Source organism: Serinus canaria, chromosome 1 (genome assembly GCF_022539315.1).
Source record: "Serinus canaria isolate serCan28SL12 chromosome 1, serCan2020, whole genome shotgun sequence".
Classification (NCBI taxonomy): Eukaryota; Metazoa; Chordata; class Aves; order Passeriformes; family Fringillidae; genus Serinus; species Serinus canaria.
Window position 1 is genome coordinate 49,191,230 of NC_066313.1, and position 15,791 is coordinate 49,207,020.

At 38.6% G+C, this 15,791-nt stretch overlaps 1 protein-coding gene across 2 annotated transcripts in view; it reads right to left on the minus strand.

The window, feature by feature from the left end:
• Positions 1-15,791, minus strand: part of DCLK1 (doublecortin like kinase 1) — a 226,023-nt gene that overhangs the window by 191,161 nt on the left and 19,071 nt on the right. The gene's annotated exons all lie outside the window — the stretch shown is intronic.

Below are 15,791 nucleotides of genomic sequence, written 5' to 3' on the forward strand. Positions count from 1 at the left end.
CTTTAGTTTTTTGAATTTTAAGATGTGCTGTGAAATAATCATGGTTAAATTCAGCATCTCTTTTTCTCTCCAGATACTTTGGAGGCAGTGTAAAAAGAGATTGGTTCTTACCTCAGACTGGAATGACTGTAAGCTTCGTCAGGTAGCACAAACACCTTAAAACCATCATTCAGTTCCTTCTTAGGAGACTGAATTATTAGAAAACTGGACTATTGAAGCGAGGCACTCTCCAGCTCTAGATCAAAACAAGAATACATTGATGGTACCAAAAGCTGGGAGAAGCCACCAGGATAGGGTTGGCTGGTGCATCCTTAAGTGCCAAGAGCTGCAGAGCCACAGCCAGGCTGGGAAGCACATCCTGCCAATGTGAGCACACCAGACACATCAGCAAGGTACAAAGCAACCCCATCTCATGTTAACAGCACCAACCTGGGCTTTTTTTTCCATTCAAGCCCTCTTTTTTGGAATGCATTCTTTCTGACAATTACAGAGCTAGCAAACATATGGACTTCTTCAGAAATTGATATTCATGTGTGTATTCAGTAGTTTGTTCAATTTTGTCAGGGTAGGCAGTAAGGAGAGATGGAATATAGGACATGCATTTTACATGAAACATTTGTGTGGATTTGTATCAAATCCACAGGATTTTAAAGACTGTTATGTAAGAGGAGGAAAAAAAAATTGATAGTTAAGCCAGGTTCTGTACAATCTGCATGACTGATCTTGTTTACATGAAGATCTAATAATAATTCAGAGAGTAGCACTGAATTGTATTGCAATGTCATTTGCTCTCTTGTAAACAGTATTTATAACAAACATCCTTATTTAATAAATATTTAAACAGTGATCACTGACTCTTCAAACAACCTGTCTGGTGGGAGATTACAACATCAGAGCATCTCCTTAAGTCTACAGCTTGAGTGCTGCCCTGCATCTGGTTCAAAAGGACAAGTTTAGGTCAAATACTTAATCCTGTTGCCTGGATTTGATCAGTCCATGCTATAACTTTCACATTAAGTATGTTTTAGCATCTAATTGATTTATATAAATTTTAGGTAAATCATGCCTCAAGTGACTTGTAAAGCTATTTGGGCAACTGCAAATTATTGTAAGTACATTATGCAGAAAAAGAATTTAATGTTCCCCACTTAATAATACCCAAAAGGTTTTTAAAGAACATTGTAGGGCTTATATCATGAAATTAAGTATCTGAAAGAGAGAGCAAGCACAAAGAACAGGCTGCTATTTATGGGATTCATTAAAAGATAGGCAACTTCCTCCTTTATATTCCAGTGCATTCTTCTTCTCTATTCAAACCCTTCAGATTACAGCAAAAGGTGGTTGAGGACTCTGTTTTGCCCTATGAAATACCACCATCATACCCACTGCTTTATTCCTAACTTGAAAAATGTTGATGGTTTGCTTAAGGTGCAATACCATACCTGAGATCTGGTATCTAGCTTTTCAAACAGATTATTAATTTAAGTAAAGTTATTGCTCACTCTGATTTCCAGTAGTTTTACCTGTGCTCACTGCTGTGTAACTTACCTGACAAACACTTCCACTATGAAACAACAGATTATTTTATTACAACAGCACAGGAAAGGTTTAAGCACTTCTGCACTAACATTTTAAACTAAAAAAAAAATAAAAAATAAAAAAAAAGAAGTTAAAATCAGTAATAATGGTGATAACAGAAGTCAGAGATGAAATTGCACTCCACTCAGTAATCCATCAAACTGAGAGGACCAGGCAGAGGCACCAACTTGGCTTCAGAGGCTTTACTCCAGTTTTTCAAAGCTAAAGCATTTCTAAACTAGGCTAATTCAAGTCCAGAAGAGCTCCTGGGAGTCAGCCTGCAGGCATTCCAGTTCACAAAAGGAGGACTAGTATTGTGTGGTAAAGGACTTTTAAAGTGTCCAAAAACTAGAAAGTAATCATTGTGCTTTTTGGCAGCACTTACCTTAGGAGGCTGTATTTTGCTCAGTCCTTGGGAAGGCAAAGTGGCTACAGGTAATGTTGCTTTTAGCCTAAGCCATAGAACCAGAGATGCTACCACACTTCTAACTGCTCGGCTTTTTTTTGTACTTTGTCAGGTGCCTTGAAATTCCAGATTCCTCCTGACATTTTAGCTAAAAAGGAAAACAACTGTTCTTGGCCTCTTTTCTTAAACACCTGTGGACAGAAAATGCTATGCAACAGCATTTCTCCTTCACAAGAATATCTACATTTCTGCATATATAAAACTACTTTGTGTTATACTACTCAACTCCCTCTCCTTGCAGCTACTCCAAATACTGATTGACGCAAACCCCAGTGGAGAGCAGCACTCTTGTAACACTGTACAGTAATGGCCCTTCTTTTGAGAATCAGTCAGAGGAGGCAGACTAAGTCTGAGCTGTAGATTCCATACTAAGATCTAAAGACCCTATTTCTATATCTACACCAGTCTCCTAGGCAGTGTCCAATTCTCTCACTCTATCACAGAACAGGTTTCATTCCTATGTCTGATATACAATATTTTATATTGATTACCACTTAGAAAACCAAAAGGCAAATGAATATTCTCATTTGAAAGAATTTGTAGGACGACAAATACTATTATTTTTTAACAAATTCCAAATGAATTCTTTAGAATTAGGTTACTTTGAGACCGTGCACTCGGAAATTCACAGCCATAGAACTGACAGCTGGAAGGCAGCCTCAAAAATAAAATTTTACATTAATGCAGAATCATGACTCACAGTATGATCCCTCTGCCTGCATTCATTTTAGAGAACTGATGACAGGTGTCAGTTTGTGCTTCTTAAAAGAAAGATCATATGGGAATCCAGATTGTAGTCCTACAACAGGTCAAATCAGGAAAAGACTTTTAGATCTCCAGAGGGCCCAGGGAGCCATGTGTCCAAGTGTTATTCTAATAGTGCTCACTTTTAATCCTGTCTTTGCTGGGATATATAGAAGAACATTTAATTGCTGACTACAAGCTACAGAATTGGGACTTATTGTAAAAACAAATAATTTTTAACCAGAGAATCACAGGATTTCCCATTCAGCCAGTTAAACTGTTCGCAAAACATGCATTTTCCAGCACTTTATGTCTATGTAACTATCACACCTCTCCACAAGCATTCTGTAGCTGTGTATACCAGGAGCTTTGTATTGGCTTAGTTACATTAAAGAAGCCAACACCTCAATGACACTTAAAAAAAATCAAGTTCCAACAGTCAATATGGAGGCCACACTCCATGGAATATCAAGCTTTCGCTTCCACTGCCTATTAGTGCCAAGAATGAAATCACTCCACAGCAGTGTCCCTGCCCTTTGTGCAGCAGAAGCTGTTTCTTGGCAACCAATGCAGACAACTGAGTTGCCACGGAAACTGGAGAGACTAATTTATAAAAACTCTGAAACAAAGCGGCTATAAAGGCAACCCTAAATAGGGTGGGTATATTCTGTATTACTTCCTACAGTGCTCCCACCATTAAAAGAATCAGAAATGAAAATACTAAAATATTAGTTGTAACTTTCACTATTTCTGTAAAATTGGACTTACAAACAGCTAGGACTTCATTGCATCAGCAGCCAGTGGCCCGTTTCTCCCTTTGCTTCAAGCTGGCAAATACACCTGAAGATTTATACTGCAGTTGAAGAGGAATGCTTTCCATGCCAGCCAGTCAGTGACTTCTCTTTCAGGGAAGAGAAAGGCTGATGGAAAATGGCACAGAACAACTGTTGAGAAGTGTGCCCAAAATATCTGCAAGCTGGATAAAACAAGAGTTAACACAGTGAAAAGGCAGAACAATGGTGTACATCATTGATCACTTGAGCTAAGAAATGTATGTTCAAGTTTCTTATTCATTTATAAATATTTATCAGTAGAAAAGATTTTCTCTTCTTAAGTAATTAGAGACATGCCAGAGATGGCCATCTCTGAATGCATTCTAGCCACAGTCACATTGTGAGTATGTGCACGTGTGGAGAGCACACTCAAGGCATGCAATTTTAGTAGTGAACAAGGTGGGGAAAACCCGACCACATGCTGCATTTCCCCGTAAAGGAAACCAACATGACAGCAAGTTCTCTCTTCAAAGAGCAAACTAGTTCATTCAGCTGCCTAGCCAGGCCAGTTAACTGCCCAGAATTATACATCCCAGGGAAAGAGATGAAGAGAGCCTGCATACACTTGCTCAGAGATGGCAACTCACTGATTGCAGGTGCCCATCAATGGGCACGGGATGGATTCTCCTCCTGCCACATTAACCTCAGACCTCCAGTTCATCATGACATCTCCACAGAGTTCAGGGTAGGCAGGAACTATCTGCTTACTGACCATCTGACTACTGCAAAACACAGCACCAGTGACAGGAGTCCGGGCTGCTTCACCTCCTTAAGGGAAAAAGTCCACTTGCAGCACCGAGGGCATCAACCCAAGTCTATTTTACTCAGCCATAAAACTCCTCAAAGTGATTGGAACTGCTGGAAAATCTCTATTGCTCTTTCAAGTATGACTCAAGCACTCACAGGTACAAAACATAATAAGTGAGGACTGAAATAAATAGTCCATAGACTCTTTCCATGGGAAACTAGACCAGAACCTCAGCAGTTTAAAAGAAAATGCATCCTCTTAATGCTTTCTGCAAATCAAAAGTCAGTCACACAACTGCACTCATGCTCAGCTATTCAATGAACTGTGAAAGTCAGTGTTATCAGTGCTGATTATCACCAAGATTGTCAGGTGTGTAAAACCCAGTGGAGCTGAACAGCTGCTCTGGAGAAATGTTGCACATCAATCAGTTATTGTAAATTATAAACAAACAACCAAAACAAAAAAAAGCATCCCAACTGCACAAGTTCCTGAGTTCCCATAGTTTAACACCTTGCCTATTATGTAAACAAGATTCCATTAATTTTCATGGAATAGTGAAGTAATTTTTGAGCTATAAGATCTTGGAAGATGTTTCTCCAGTGTATGATATTACACACCAATAGCCTATTTCCCAACACAGACAGTCTCACCCTAAGAACCTGAAAACCACTACTACATACAGCTTCTCCAGAGGGTTAGAAGTAAGTAGAGGATAAAATTTAATTTTTATAGCTTGAAGGGTTGGTGTACCAAATATTGCCTGTGAAGTTCTCTCTACTACATTGCTCTAACAGACCTACCATAACTTTTGAGCTATCCTTAGAGAAACCCAGAAATATCAAACAAGACACAAAGAAATTGAGTTCCTTTAACCAGACACTGAACAGACCAAATTCTCTTGACAGAACTGTAAGACACCAGGATGAGTTTCTCACACATCTCAGAAGTGGCTTTATACTTCAACTGCTTGTCTATTCTGATGCCTTAGAAGAGTCAGAGGCACTGTCACCTTTAGAAAGGGCCAAAGAATGTGGGTAGTACACATTCTTTGCTCTTTATAATCTTTGTCCTAAAGTGTCAGAAGTTTTTATTAGCTTGTGGGCTGTTAAATTTTTTCACTGAAATACATCATTGCCCATTCTCCACTCTTTGAAGATGTAGGTAAAGATACACTCTTTATTACAGTCCCCATTTTCTTCTACTGAAGCCATAGCCTGGTAAATCATCATAAACTTCCCATCATCTCATGAAACCAGTCAATAAAACTGCACCTAGATACTTGACAGCATTATACTTAGAAGACATTTTCCAAACAGTGAGTGAAAAAGCCATTTTTTATCACCTAAATCCATTCTTTACCACCTACATGAATTCAGTTTACCCAGCCAAGACGTTGCAACTCCAATTTTTCATCAAATTATTAACTAGTTGGAAGAAGGCAGCTGTTGCGATAAATGCAGTTTACTGCTGACTTTGACAACTTCATTCTCAATTCAAAGACATCCAGTGGATTAAGGATCCTTTCTTATTCTGAAACATTTTGGTCAACATCCAGGTGAACAAGATCCCAGGTGGCCAAGAAGGCAAATGGCATCCTTGTCTGATGGAGCAATAGTGTGGCCAGCAGGACCAGGGCAGTGGTGAGGCACCGTTTCAAATCCTGTGTCCAGTTCTGGGCCCCTCACTACAAGCAGCACACTGAGGTGTGCTAAAGCAGGTCTGGAGGAGGGCAATGGAGCTGGGGAAGGGTCTGGAGCATAAGCCTTATGAGGAGCACTTGAGGTAGTTGGGAATGTTTAGCTTGGAAAAAAGGAGGCTCAAGAAAGACCTTTTCACTCTCTACAACTGCAGGGAAAAAGGTTGTAGCCACATGGTGGTCAGTCTCTTCCCCCAGGTAACAAGTGATAGGATTAGAGGAAATGGCTTCAAGTTGCATCAGGGGAGCTTTCAACTGGATATTAGGAAAAAAAAAATCTTCACCTTCAGAAAAGGTTGGCAAGCATTGGAACAAGCTGACCAGGAAACTGGTGGAATCATTTAAAATAGAGTCAGGGACATTGGTTAAGTGGTAGGATTGGCAGTGTAATTGTTGAATTCAGTGATCTTAAAAGACTTTTCCAACCTAAATGATTCTGTGATTCTATAAGCAGTAACAAACATTAGCCCAGTCTCTCTGAAAATGAGGACTTCCAGATTTTCCTATAAGAGCAACACACTTCTATAACTCCAGAGATCAGCAGCAATGGTAAAATAATGAGTGTGTTGGTGACAATTTCTTCCACAGCCCAAAAAGATTTTAACAAATATTTTAAGCAAGTGGCAGATTGTTTGCTTTTATAAGTGACAGAGCAAGATCAGAGAAGAACCAACCCAAATTTCCCAATAACTTTTCCTCTCCAAAGACGGCTGCACATGCTATGCCATATATGAAACTATTTCCATCTAAAGCCATCTGTCACAGTTAAAGGACTAATTCAGACAGGCTTTGCTCAGTACTAGTTCCCAGATGAATCAAATTTCACAAGTCTGAGGGAAATCTGAGCCATCATAACAAGACATAGGGAGAAGATGGAGGGTGAAAATCCACAAGAAACAAGTAACTGGGATAGCACAGGGGTTTTTTTCCACAGACAACAGCAACTGGAAAAAACAAACAAACAAAACAATTCAGAAAAAAATTTTGCCTCCCTGTTTGTTCTCAAGATCCTCAATGTGCATGTTGGACTGTGGGTGTATGTGTACATAAGCACACAAAAGAGCTCCAACCTGCCCTTCCCACATGGTCACATTACCAAGCAGCAGAGATTGATGCAGGCATCTCAAAAAAATGAAATCTTAACTAGGTTTCATTTTTGCAAGGCCTGTAAAATTTTTTTTTAATATCTTTTTGGTGTAGATCAATTGTATCCTTGTTCAGAAAACAACTTAACATTCTTTGGGGGAAGGAAAGAAAAACTCCAGGCCAACCTTCTCTTTGCTTCCCTGCCCCTTCCCTATATGATACCATCTTCCCTACAGGAAGCGAGAAAAATAGGAAGAGAACAGTTTGCTCAGCTACTTTGCAGTGTTGGCAATTAGCTGAAGTTCTTGCTTCTCCTTTATATGCCAATTTAGAAGCAAGGGAATGATGTCTGAAGAAAGTTTCACAAGAATTTTATGAATGGGAGTAATACGAAAAAAGCCTGGTTAATTTAGTTGACTATTCTAATGCAGGATGTGTCACAATACCTGACACTTGTTAGCATTAGCCAATTGACTCAGAATGGAATTATTCACAGCACTTACATCTTTTCTGGGAAAGAAAGACTGATAACAGGAAGCCCACAGAATATTTTAAAGTCATGCAGAGCACAGCTGCCTAAAGGGAAGTACTCAAATCATGGCTCCACTAGCAAGACAAACCAAAGCTGGGCTACCAAGCCTTTTGTCTGCTATTTTATTTGGAAAACCCTTACTTAGCTGCAGCTACAGCTTTACCAAAGTCACTTGTGATGTGTCACAAATACTTGCATGTAACACAGCCTACATTGATGGCAGATGACTAAATTACTTGTTATGTTTTAGGAAACAAAGGAGTATCTACCCTTCTAGGGTCTGGAGTCCTTCCTCTCTTCCTTCTGTGGGATGCATTACTTGGGATTTGCCAGGACACAGCAGCTTCTCCCCCTGCAGGCACTACCAATAACTCTTCTCCTCCCGGGGCTCCTGTGAGTTTCACAGAACTGTAAATTTGTTCCTTTTACTGACCTACATCGAACAGAAATTCCTGTGTAAAAGGCAAGTCATCTTTTCATGTCTCTTCAGTAGACTTGTGCTGCTTTCTAGAATTTTTTCTCTCTTTTCTATTCCTCTGTGCTGCAGTTAGCTTCATTCTTGCAGTCTCCTAGCATCATCTACAACAACTTTATACTGTCCTCTCAGTTTCTGTGTATTATCTCCCCTCACAGACAGCAGTTACCTAGTCTCATGCTCAACTTCATGTCCACTATTTAGCAATCAGCATACCTTCCTCTACACCTCCATTTCTAAGTGATTGAGATTAAATACTGATTTAGAAAGGAATTATGTACACCTTGATGAAAAATGTCTTGGTCTTATTTTGCATAAGCGTCCAATTTATCTGTTATCCATCATTTTCCATCTAACATTGATTAGGACTGCAAAGGTGGAGAAGTGGAAGCTTTGCTCTTTCTAATGCAGCACACACCCACTGCACCCTGAAAAACTCTTCCAGTTCTACTTGACAAGCTGAAAATTACTTGTTACCTTTCCTTATCTTGGAGGGTTTTTTTGGTACTAAGTTAACAGGCTTATTTCCAGGTAGTAATCTAAAATAATACAGAATAAAGCTAAGGAAACTTGATACACATTTTTAGTGAGGCTTTGTTCCCAAAGAACAGAAACACTTACTGTACAGACAGACTATCATTGATTTGGAATATAAAACCTTCCCACACACTCTACCTAGTTTATTCTAGGGAGAAAATTTGGAGCTGTAAAGCTGGTTGTCACTTCAGGATTTCAGAAGTCATGACAGACTGCTTTAAAAAAAATAAAAAAGAATGGGGGAAAAAAAAGGGTAAGCATGAGGACTACATAAAAATCATAATTTTTCTGCTTCAGTGCTGCAGCAGGAGAAGATGCTCCAGTTTGAAGCTGAAGCCAAGGGAGAGCCTCTCCTAGCCAGGGGAGGAACTGGGAGCAGTGAAGAGCCTCAAGTATCAGTCATTCCTTTTAGAGCACCTGCCTGTTAATTTCAGTGATCCTTCTGATTACTTGCCTGTAAGTGAAGCAGGCAAAGTTAAAGCTTCCCTCTTCCTACAGAGGTACCAAGTGACATTCAGTTGTTCCTCTCCTCCTCCTCCTGTAACATTTAAGAGAACAGTTCCTACTGAATGCTGTGAAAAATGACTGGCATTCAGTTGGACTCGGCACAAGAGAAACCAGAGCTAGATTTTCTTTTCTAGGACAGCCCTCCTCCATCTGCAGATGGAAAGGTTAGTTTTTCACAGGGATGCCGCATTTAAAAGCTACTCCTCCTACAGTGTCATTGAAGACTTGCCAGAGAGAGGAAAGTCTCATCCTTTCATTCTCATCACCTCCCCCCACAAATAACCAAAGGATGAAGCACAGCAGGCTCTATACCAGGCCACCTCATTTAAATACTGCTGCTTAAATGTGATTTAAATTAAGCTGCAATATAATTTTGTTTGAAAGCGTTTTTAGCAAGATGACATTCCTACAAATACCATTCATCTATAACAACTCCTATAAATCCTAATCAATTTGTCCCTTTGGTCCCACATTTAAAATTCAGTCAATGTTTTAAAACTGCTTTTAGCTTTATAATGTCTTCATGAAATTGTCTGATCAAAAAGAAATTCAACTGAATCACTTTTTATCAAGAACAAAATTTCTTGAGTACATTTATTCATTCTGACAAATACTTTACCTTAAATTATCACACATTGACTACTGGAATATGCATACATGATTATAAAAGGTGTTCTTTCATTTCAGTCTTCTGTTACAGAAATAGAGCCCCAGAGACTTTACCTAGTTATTTGGCATGTCCAGAATACAGATATCAAATTCAAATTTATCAAAATTCAAAGTTCATCTCAAATTTATTTTCTGTTAAATTCAACAAAACAAAAACAGAACAAGACAAAAAATAATCAATGTTTTATTAATGTTTCTCGTTCTTAGCTTGTTAGAACAGCCCTGCTCTTCCTATTCCATCCCTTAAGATATTATGTCTCTCTCAACCTTTGCTCATGGTACTATCAATGCTAATATTAGTTCAGTTTTCTTTACATAAGGAACAGAATTTTTAGCTTGCCTATCCCTGAAGAAAAAAGCAGATGTGAACAACTGCATTCACAAGGATGCTATTCAAGTGCAAAAGCACTAAAGACTTCTACATGGATGTTCTCCCACCATCTCATAGCAATGCAATGTTCAACACTTCCTGTGTTAAAGATCTTCATGTCGTGCTCACTGCTCTCTCATCTGGTTTCTGTCCCTCTGGTTCCAACAGGCCACTTGATTATTCTTTCCTACATTAACTGCTTCATTTTTGCTTTATTAAATTTTACACTGATTGCAGTTCGTGCTCCTAATTCATCAAGATCACACTCTATTTAAACAGATTACTCCAGAGTATTTGAAATGCTCCCAAATCTGCCCCAGAACAGATGTGTTCTCATTTAGAAACTGAAACATCCAAATATCATTCCTTTTTCTCTAAGACCTATAGGCAGCCTTTTTTCCACAAATGTACAGAACAGTGAAGGTGCTGGAGCTCAGAAAGTATTTTTATGCAGCAAGAATAAAAGAAGTACAAAAGCATTGCAGACAACAATATGGGCTACTCAGATGACAGGAGATAATAAACCCTGCTAGCACCATCATAATCACACAGGGGCACTGACCCCATACATGCTTATGTAGCTATAGTAAAAAGTGGATGGGGGAAAAAAAAACAACTACCCTGTATCAGAGTCAACAAGGCCATATATGGACTTTTTTCATGACTGTGAGTTTCTATATTTTTAACATATTTATTTTTAATCAGCGAGACAGAATTACAGCATCCATGGGTTAATTCTCGTGTGAACACAGGGTTTCTCATTATCAGTGCACAGTGTGCCAGGACCACTCCCACAACACACTCACCTCCTTCTCAAAGTTATTTCCTCACCAAGGAGCATGCAAGCATGCCACTTAAAACACTCCATAAACTGCATTAGCTTTAACTCAGATTTTGTGTGGGTGTAAATGCAAACACAGATTTCATACATGGAAACAGCAGAAGGTTAAAGAAATCTCAGTTATAAGTGTACAAGACATACTAACAGAACAAAGGCTGGACAACAGAACTGAGATGTGCTCAAGAAACCATTTCACACAGAAACTCCACAGAAAGTACAATTTTCCAGAATTTGCTAGATTTTAAATAAAAAGGAGTTGTGACTAGAAATCAAGAAAGGAGATAGTACTGAAAGACACAAGAAGTTAAAAAAAATCAAAGAAAATTAGGGACACTCCTAGAAAACCTTCAGAAACAGAAAAATTATTCAGAGGTAAATAAGAAATAAGAAAGGGAAAATGAGACAGCAGGATATTTCAAGGACTACTAGAATGAAGGAAGAGCTAAGCTTTAGTTTCTGGATGCATGGTATATAGCAGCAGCTGCAGTTTGCAATTCAAATTAATGTAAAACAGACATATAACCTGCAAGGGAAGGCAGGTATTCAAACACTATTCTATTTAAATAAGTCAGCATATCCATTTTAGGCAATGCCTGCCTTCCCTCCCTTTTAATCAAAGCCATTCCACTCTGGCTGTTCCACAAAATGCCCCCAATTGTCCCCTGTTGCCTGGCATCTTTGAAAAAATCACTGCTTACACCAAACCAAAAAGATAATTAAAAGCAGTTCAAACTGAGATTTCATTCTCTATTCACTTGATGAGTAAATGTCTCTTACAATTTTAAGGTATTAAAGCTCAGAGGAGTTTCATTTAAAAGAAGTTTCTGAGATTCAACATTTAATGGAAAACCAAATCCACTAGAACAACTGATTTGGGAGAGGCAATCAGCCTTAACTACTTAACATGAGTTTTATTTTCAGTATCATACAGCTAAATTCCAAACTCTACATAAAGCTTTACTGCTTCCAGTGGGAGCATACTACAGTCTTCTGCCTTGCTTTCTCTAGTTACACTCACTTACCTCTGATAATTTCAGACCCATTTGTGCTCATTTTTATTTATGTGCAAAGTACTATGTCCTGTCCTCAAGTCCCCAAAGATTTCTTTCCTCTTTGGTCTATGACTTCAAGCATTCAGTCCTATGGAAGAAGCTTCATTCCCTTCCCAGCAGCTTTGCCAAGAGAAATTACCTGCTTGTAGCAGGTAGTCTGACCTACTTCAGAAGTTTCTTGGGGTAAAACATAAGAGAAAGTACTTATTAAAATTTAAGAAAAAATATGATACACACCATGTATACCATTAATCAGTGACATCAGGAAAACAGTCTCAAAAGTGTTTCATTTATACATAAAAATCTAAGCTGTTCTCAGAGCTTTACTGCCTTCATTCAGTACAATGGAAATATTTTCACCTACTGGTAACTGTATTAGTTTCTAAATCTGATTGAGTCTGGACAGTCTGGCTCTATGAACTGGCACACAGTACTGGGACATAGATTGAGAAGAGATTAAGTCAATACTTCCTCCGGGATTGAACAAATTAGTTTCAATCTTAAAGAGAAATGGAGGGGGAAAGAGGCAGAATACATGGTACATCACTGATTTATTATTACATGATACTGTTGTCCCTGAAGATCCTCTCAGTTTCAGTTCCAAAATTCACATCTAAGAATCCAAATTCCAACACAGGAAAAAATTCTTCTAGAGGTAGAGACCTGAATTCATCTTGAGTAACTCAACGAGCACTGAAAAGCATGTCATTGCCCTAGACTTGCTTTCTACAGAAGAAGAATCACAAGAGAGAATTCCAGACTAACTAGGTTGAAACTTCAAAAATATTTGTGCTTCTTGCCACTCATTATAAGCAACAGCAAAGTGTATGGCTTAAGAAGCTTCAAAGTATTGAACACAAAATGTTCCACAGTTTACTGCAGTTTCAGAAAAGAATATGGTTTCATATAAACTTAATTAGAAAAACAAGGTACAAAATTGGGCTGGTATTACAATTTCCTGCACTGTCAGTAATTTTTGACTTATTTTGCCAGTATTACTTGCCTTTTGAAGTGTTTGCAAGACCTTGGCTCCTATAAATGCAAGGATTAGTTTTCAGAGAAAAACACAGCTAATGACAGAATATTGATGTAGTTTGTCCTCTCAATATTCATCATTCACATACGCATCTTCTTCTGCACAACAGCTTGGCAGAAGGTGTTGAATACAAAACTAAGTGGAAATAAACAAGTAATCAAGGACATACTTGCACCAAATCTCAAGTAGCTGCTCAAACTTGAGCTTGAGTAAGTTATTATCCTTTAGTTCATTAACTCAACTTTTTTTAAAACAGGACTGCCAAGGTTTTCCAAGTGTTTGTGTAAGAATTCAATGCCCAACATCCAAAGACATAAGTATATAAAAATACTTACATTAAAAAGGAAATCTTTAAGTTCTCATAAGCTACAAGGCAGAATTAAGAATTTTTCCAATGAATAGTATAATTAAATTTCTCGGGAAGGAAACACGTTACAAAAAATTGTGAGAGGAGAATGTTGGGTTTTTTCTTTAGATGACATCTAGGATTCTTCTAAATGGTTAGAAATGCTTAGTCCTCTTACACTTTTAACAACTAATTTTAGAAGGAAAACAGAACAGAACAGAAACAACCCAGCAAATCCAACATCCATTATGTTTTTTTAAAGGATCATTACATCATACCACTTAAGAGAAAGGAAACACACACTTTGCCAAAAAAAACCAAACATTACTAACAGTAGGAGCTTCAGAGAGTACAAATAAAATCATCCCAGGGAACACAACAGTTTGACAGTACGCCATAAAAATCTTCAAACCATCGATCTCGTTTGGTTCAGACAAAGTCATAGGGCAGGGGGAGCAGAACAGAGAAAGTTTAGGATGGCTACTGTTTGAAAGCATCTCAAAAAGATTAAAGGTTTCAGCTGTTCATAAAGGACTTAATTGGTCCCAAGGATTGTGTTTTACTGAGCAGTGAAAACTCTTCTCCATGACCACCAGTTATCTCATGCCTGTCTCTACAAAACAGCTGAACAGCATCATCACACAAATCAGCAAGCACTTTTCCAAACTCTCTTCCATGAAACAATTAAGCAAAAAAACCCCAAAAACCCTCCACAACAAGATCATACAGTTGAAGATGTTCCCATTTCCTTTTCTTTTCCTTCCCCAATAGTCAGTAAAACTCAAATCAGAACTTAACTGGATAATAAGCTGTTCTCAGTTACATTGCATACTTAAACAAAGAGGGAAAGGATCCCTGTTCTAGAAACGGATAGCTCTGAACAACCTCACCATGTCTTTCCACTGAGAAACACTTCTTCACACAGTATGAAACTCCACCTTGAAGAGTTGGAAATTACTGTTCCCTAAGAAAGGCTTCTGACAGTACATAAACCCTCTAATGACTATGTGGCTATCTTTAAAGACACTAAGATCAGCTTATGTGATATTTAACACATTCTGAAGCAGGTATGTGAGTTTTCTGTCTCATTCACCTAACAACAACTCTTGTTTTGCACAGCACACCAGCCTCTCCAAAGCATGCAGAAGATGGCATCTTCTCTTCTCAATTTTCAGAGTCAGTCTGCAGTTCCTGTGGGATGCCAGCTGGCAACCATGGAAACTCCTATTGTGAGAAGCTTTTGGAGACAGAGCAACACAGTTGTCAGCCTCAGCTTAATACCGACCCCAGACAAATAAATGAACACACACTGCTTTCAGTCAGAAATGGGCTCCTGTTCACTCCTTCTCAGAGAACTTTATCTGAGTAACAATTAAAATTGTTAGTCAATGTCATCCCTTGACAATGAAACAGCCCATCCAGAAGCACAAGAGTTCAAGGACCTCGCCTCTAACACCAGGATAACACCAATTGCCAGCAAATTTTCTACCCTAGCACAAATGATTTTAAACCAGTTTTTTATGCTTTTCTCAAAGTAGAGTCTAATTTGTAGTGGAAATCCACTTTTGTCAACCATAATCATAAGAATTTCCCAAGATCCCCAGAGACCATCACAACTTGCTGAAACACACAATTTTCATTCATTGAAAAGACTGTCGTGAAGGGGCCTTTTCCTCAGTATTGAGAAAAAAACCTCATCTTTTTAATCCTTACCCAAAACTGGTTTTAAAACACAAAAGCCAGAAATTATACATCTTCCAGAGGGAAAAAAATATTTTGATTAAATATACTGCAGGTAAGAAGGAGGGAAAGTGAGGTGCATTAAAAGGTAGAGAGGTGCTCTTTGGGGTTTTTTACATGTCTTTCATAGCTATATGACATGGTGGTCTGTCAGAATTGCCTAGACAGGGCCTAAAATTCACATCTAAAATAAGCAGCACAGGTATCTTCTGATAGGTATGGCCTTCTAGCATTAACATTAGAAGCCCTTTAAGAAGGAACAGCTTGTGCAGAATGAACACAATGGGTTTCAGGATCCCAGATAGCTGTCCAGCATTAAAGTATCACCTGCTTTAGAGCTGCTGCTTTCCTGTTAAAATGCTTGTGTGAGCTGCAGAAGTCATTTTACTTAATGTTTTCTCACAATGAGTCAGGATCTGCACAGCTACACCTCACAGAGAATTCACCATTGTTCTCTGGTCAATCAACGTCACCCATGTGCCTGTGGCTGGCAGGGAGCTCCAAAGCCTTCAGCAAAAGGGAGGAGATAAAGTTA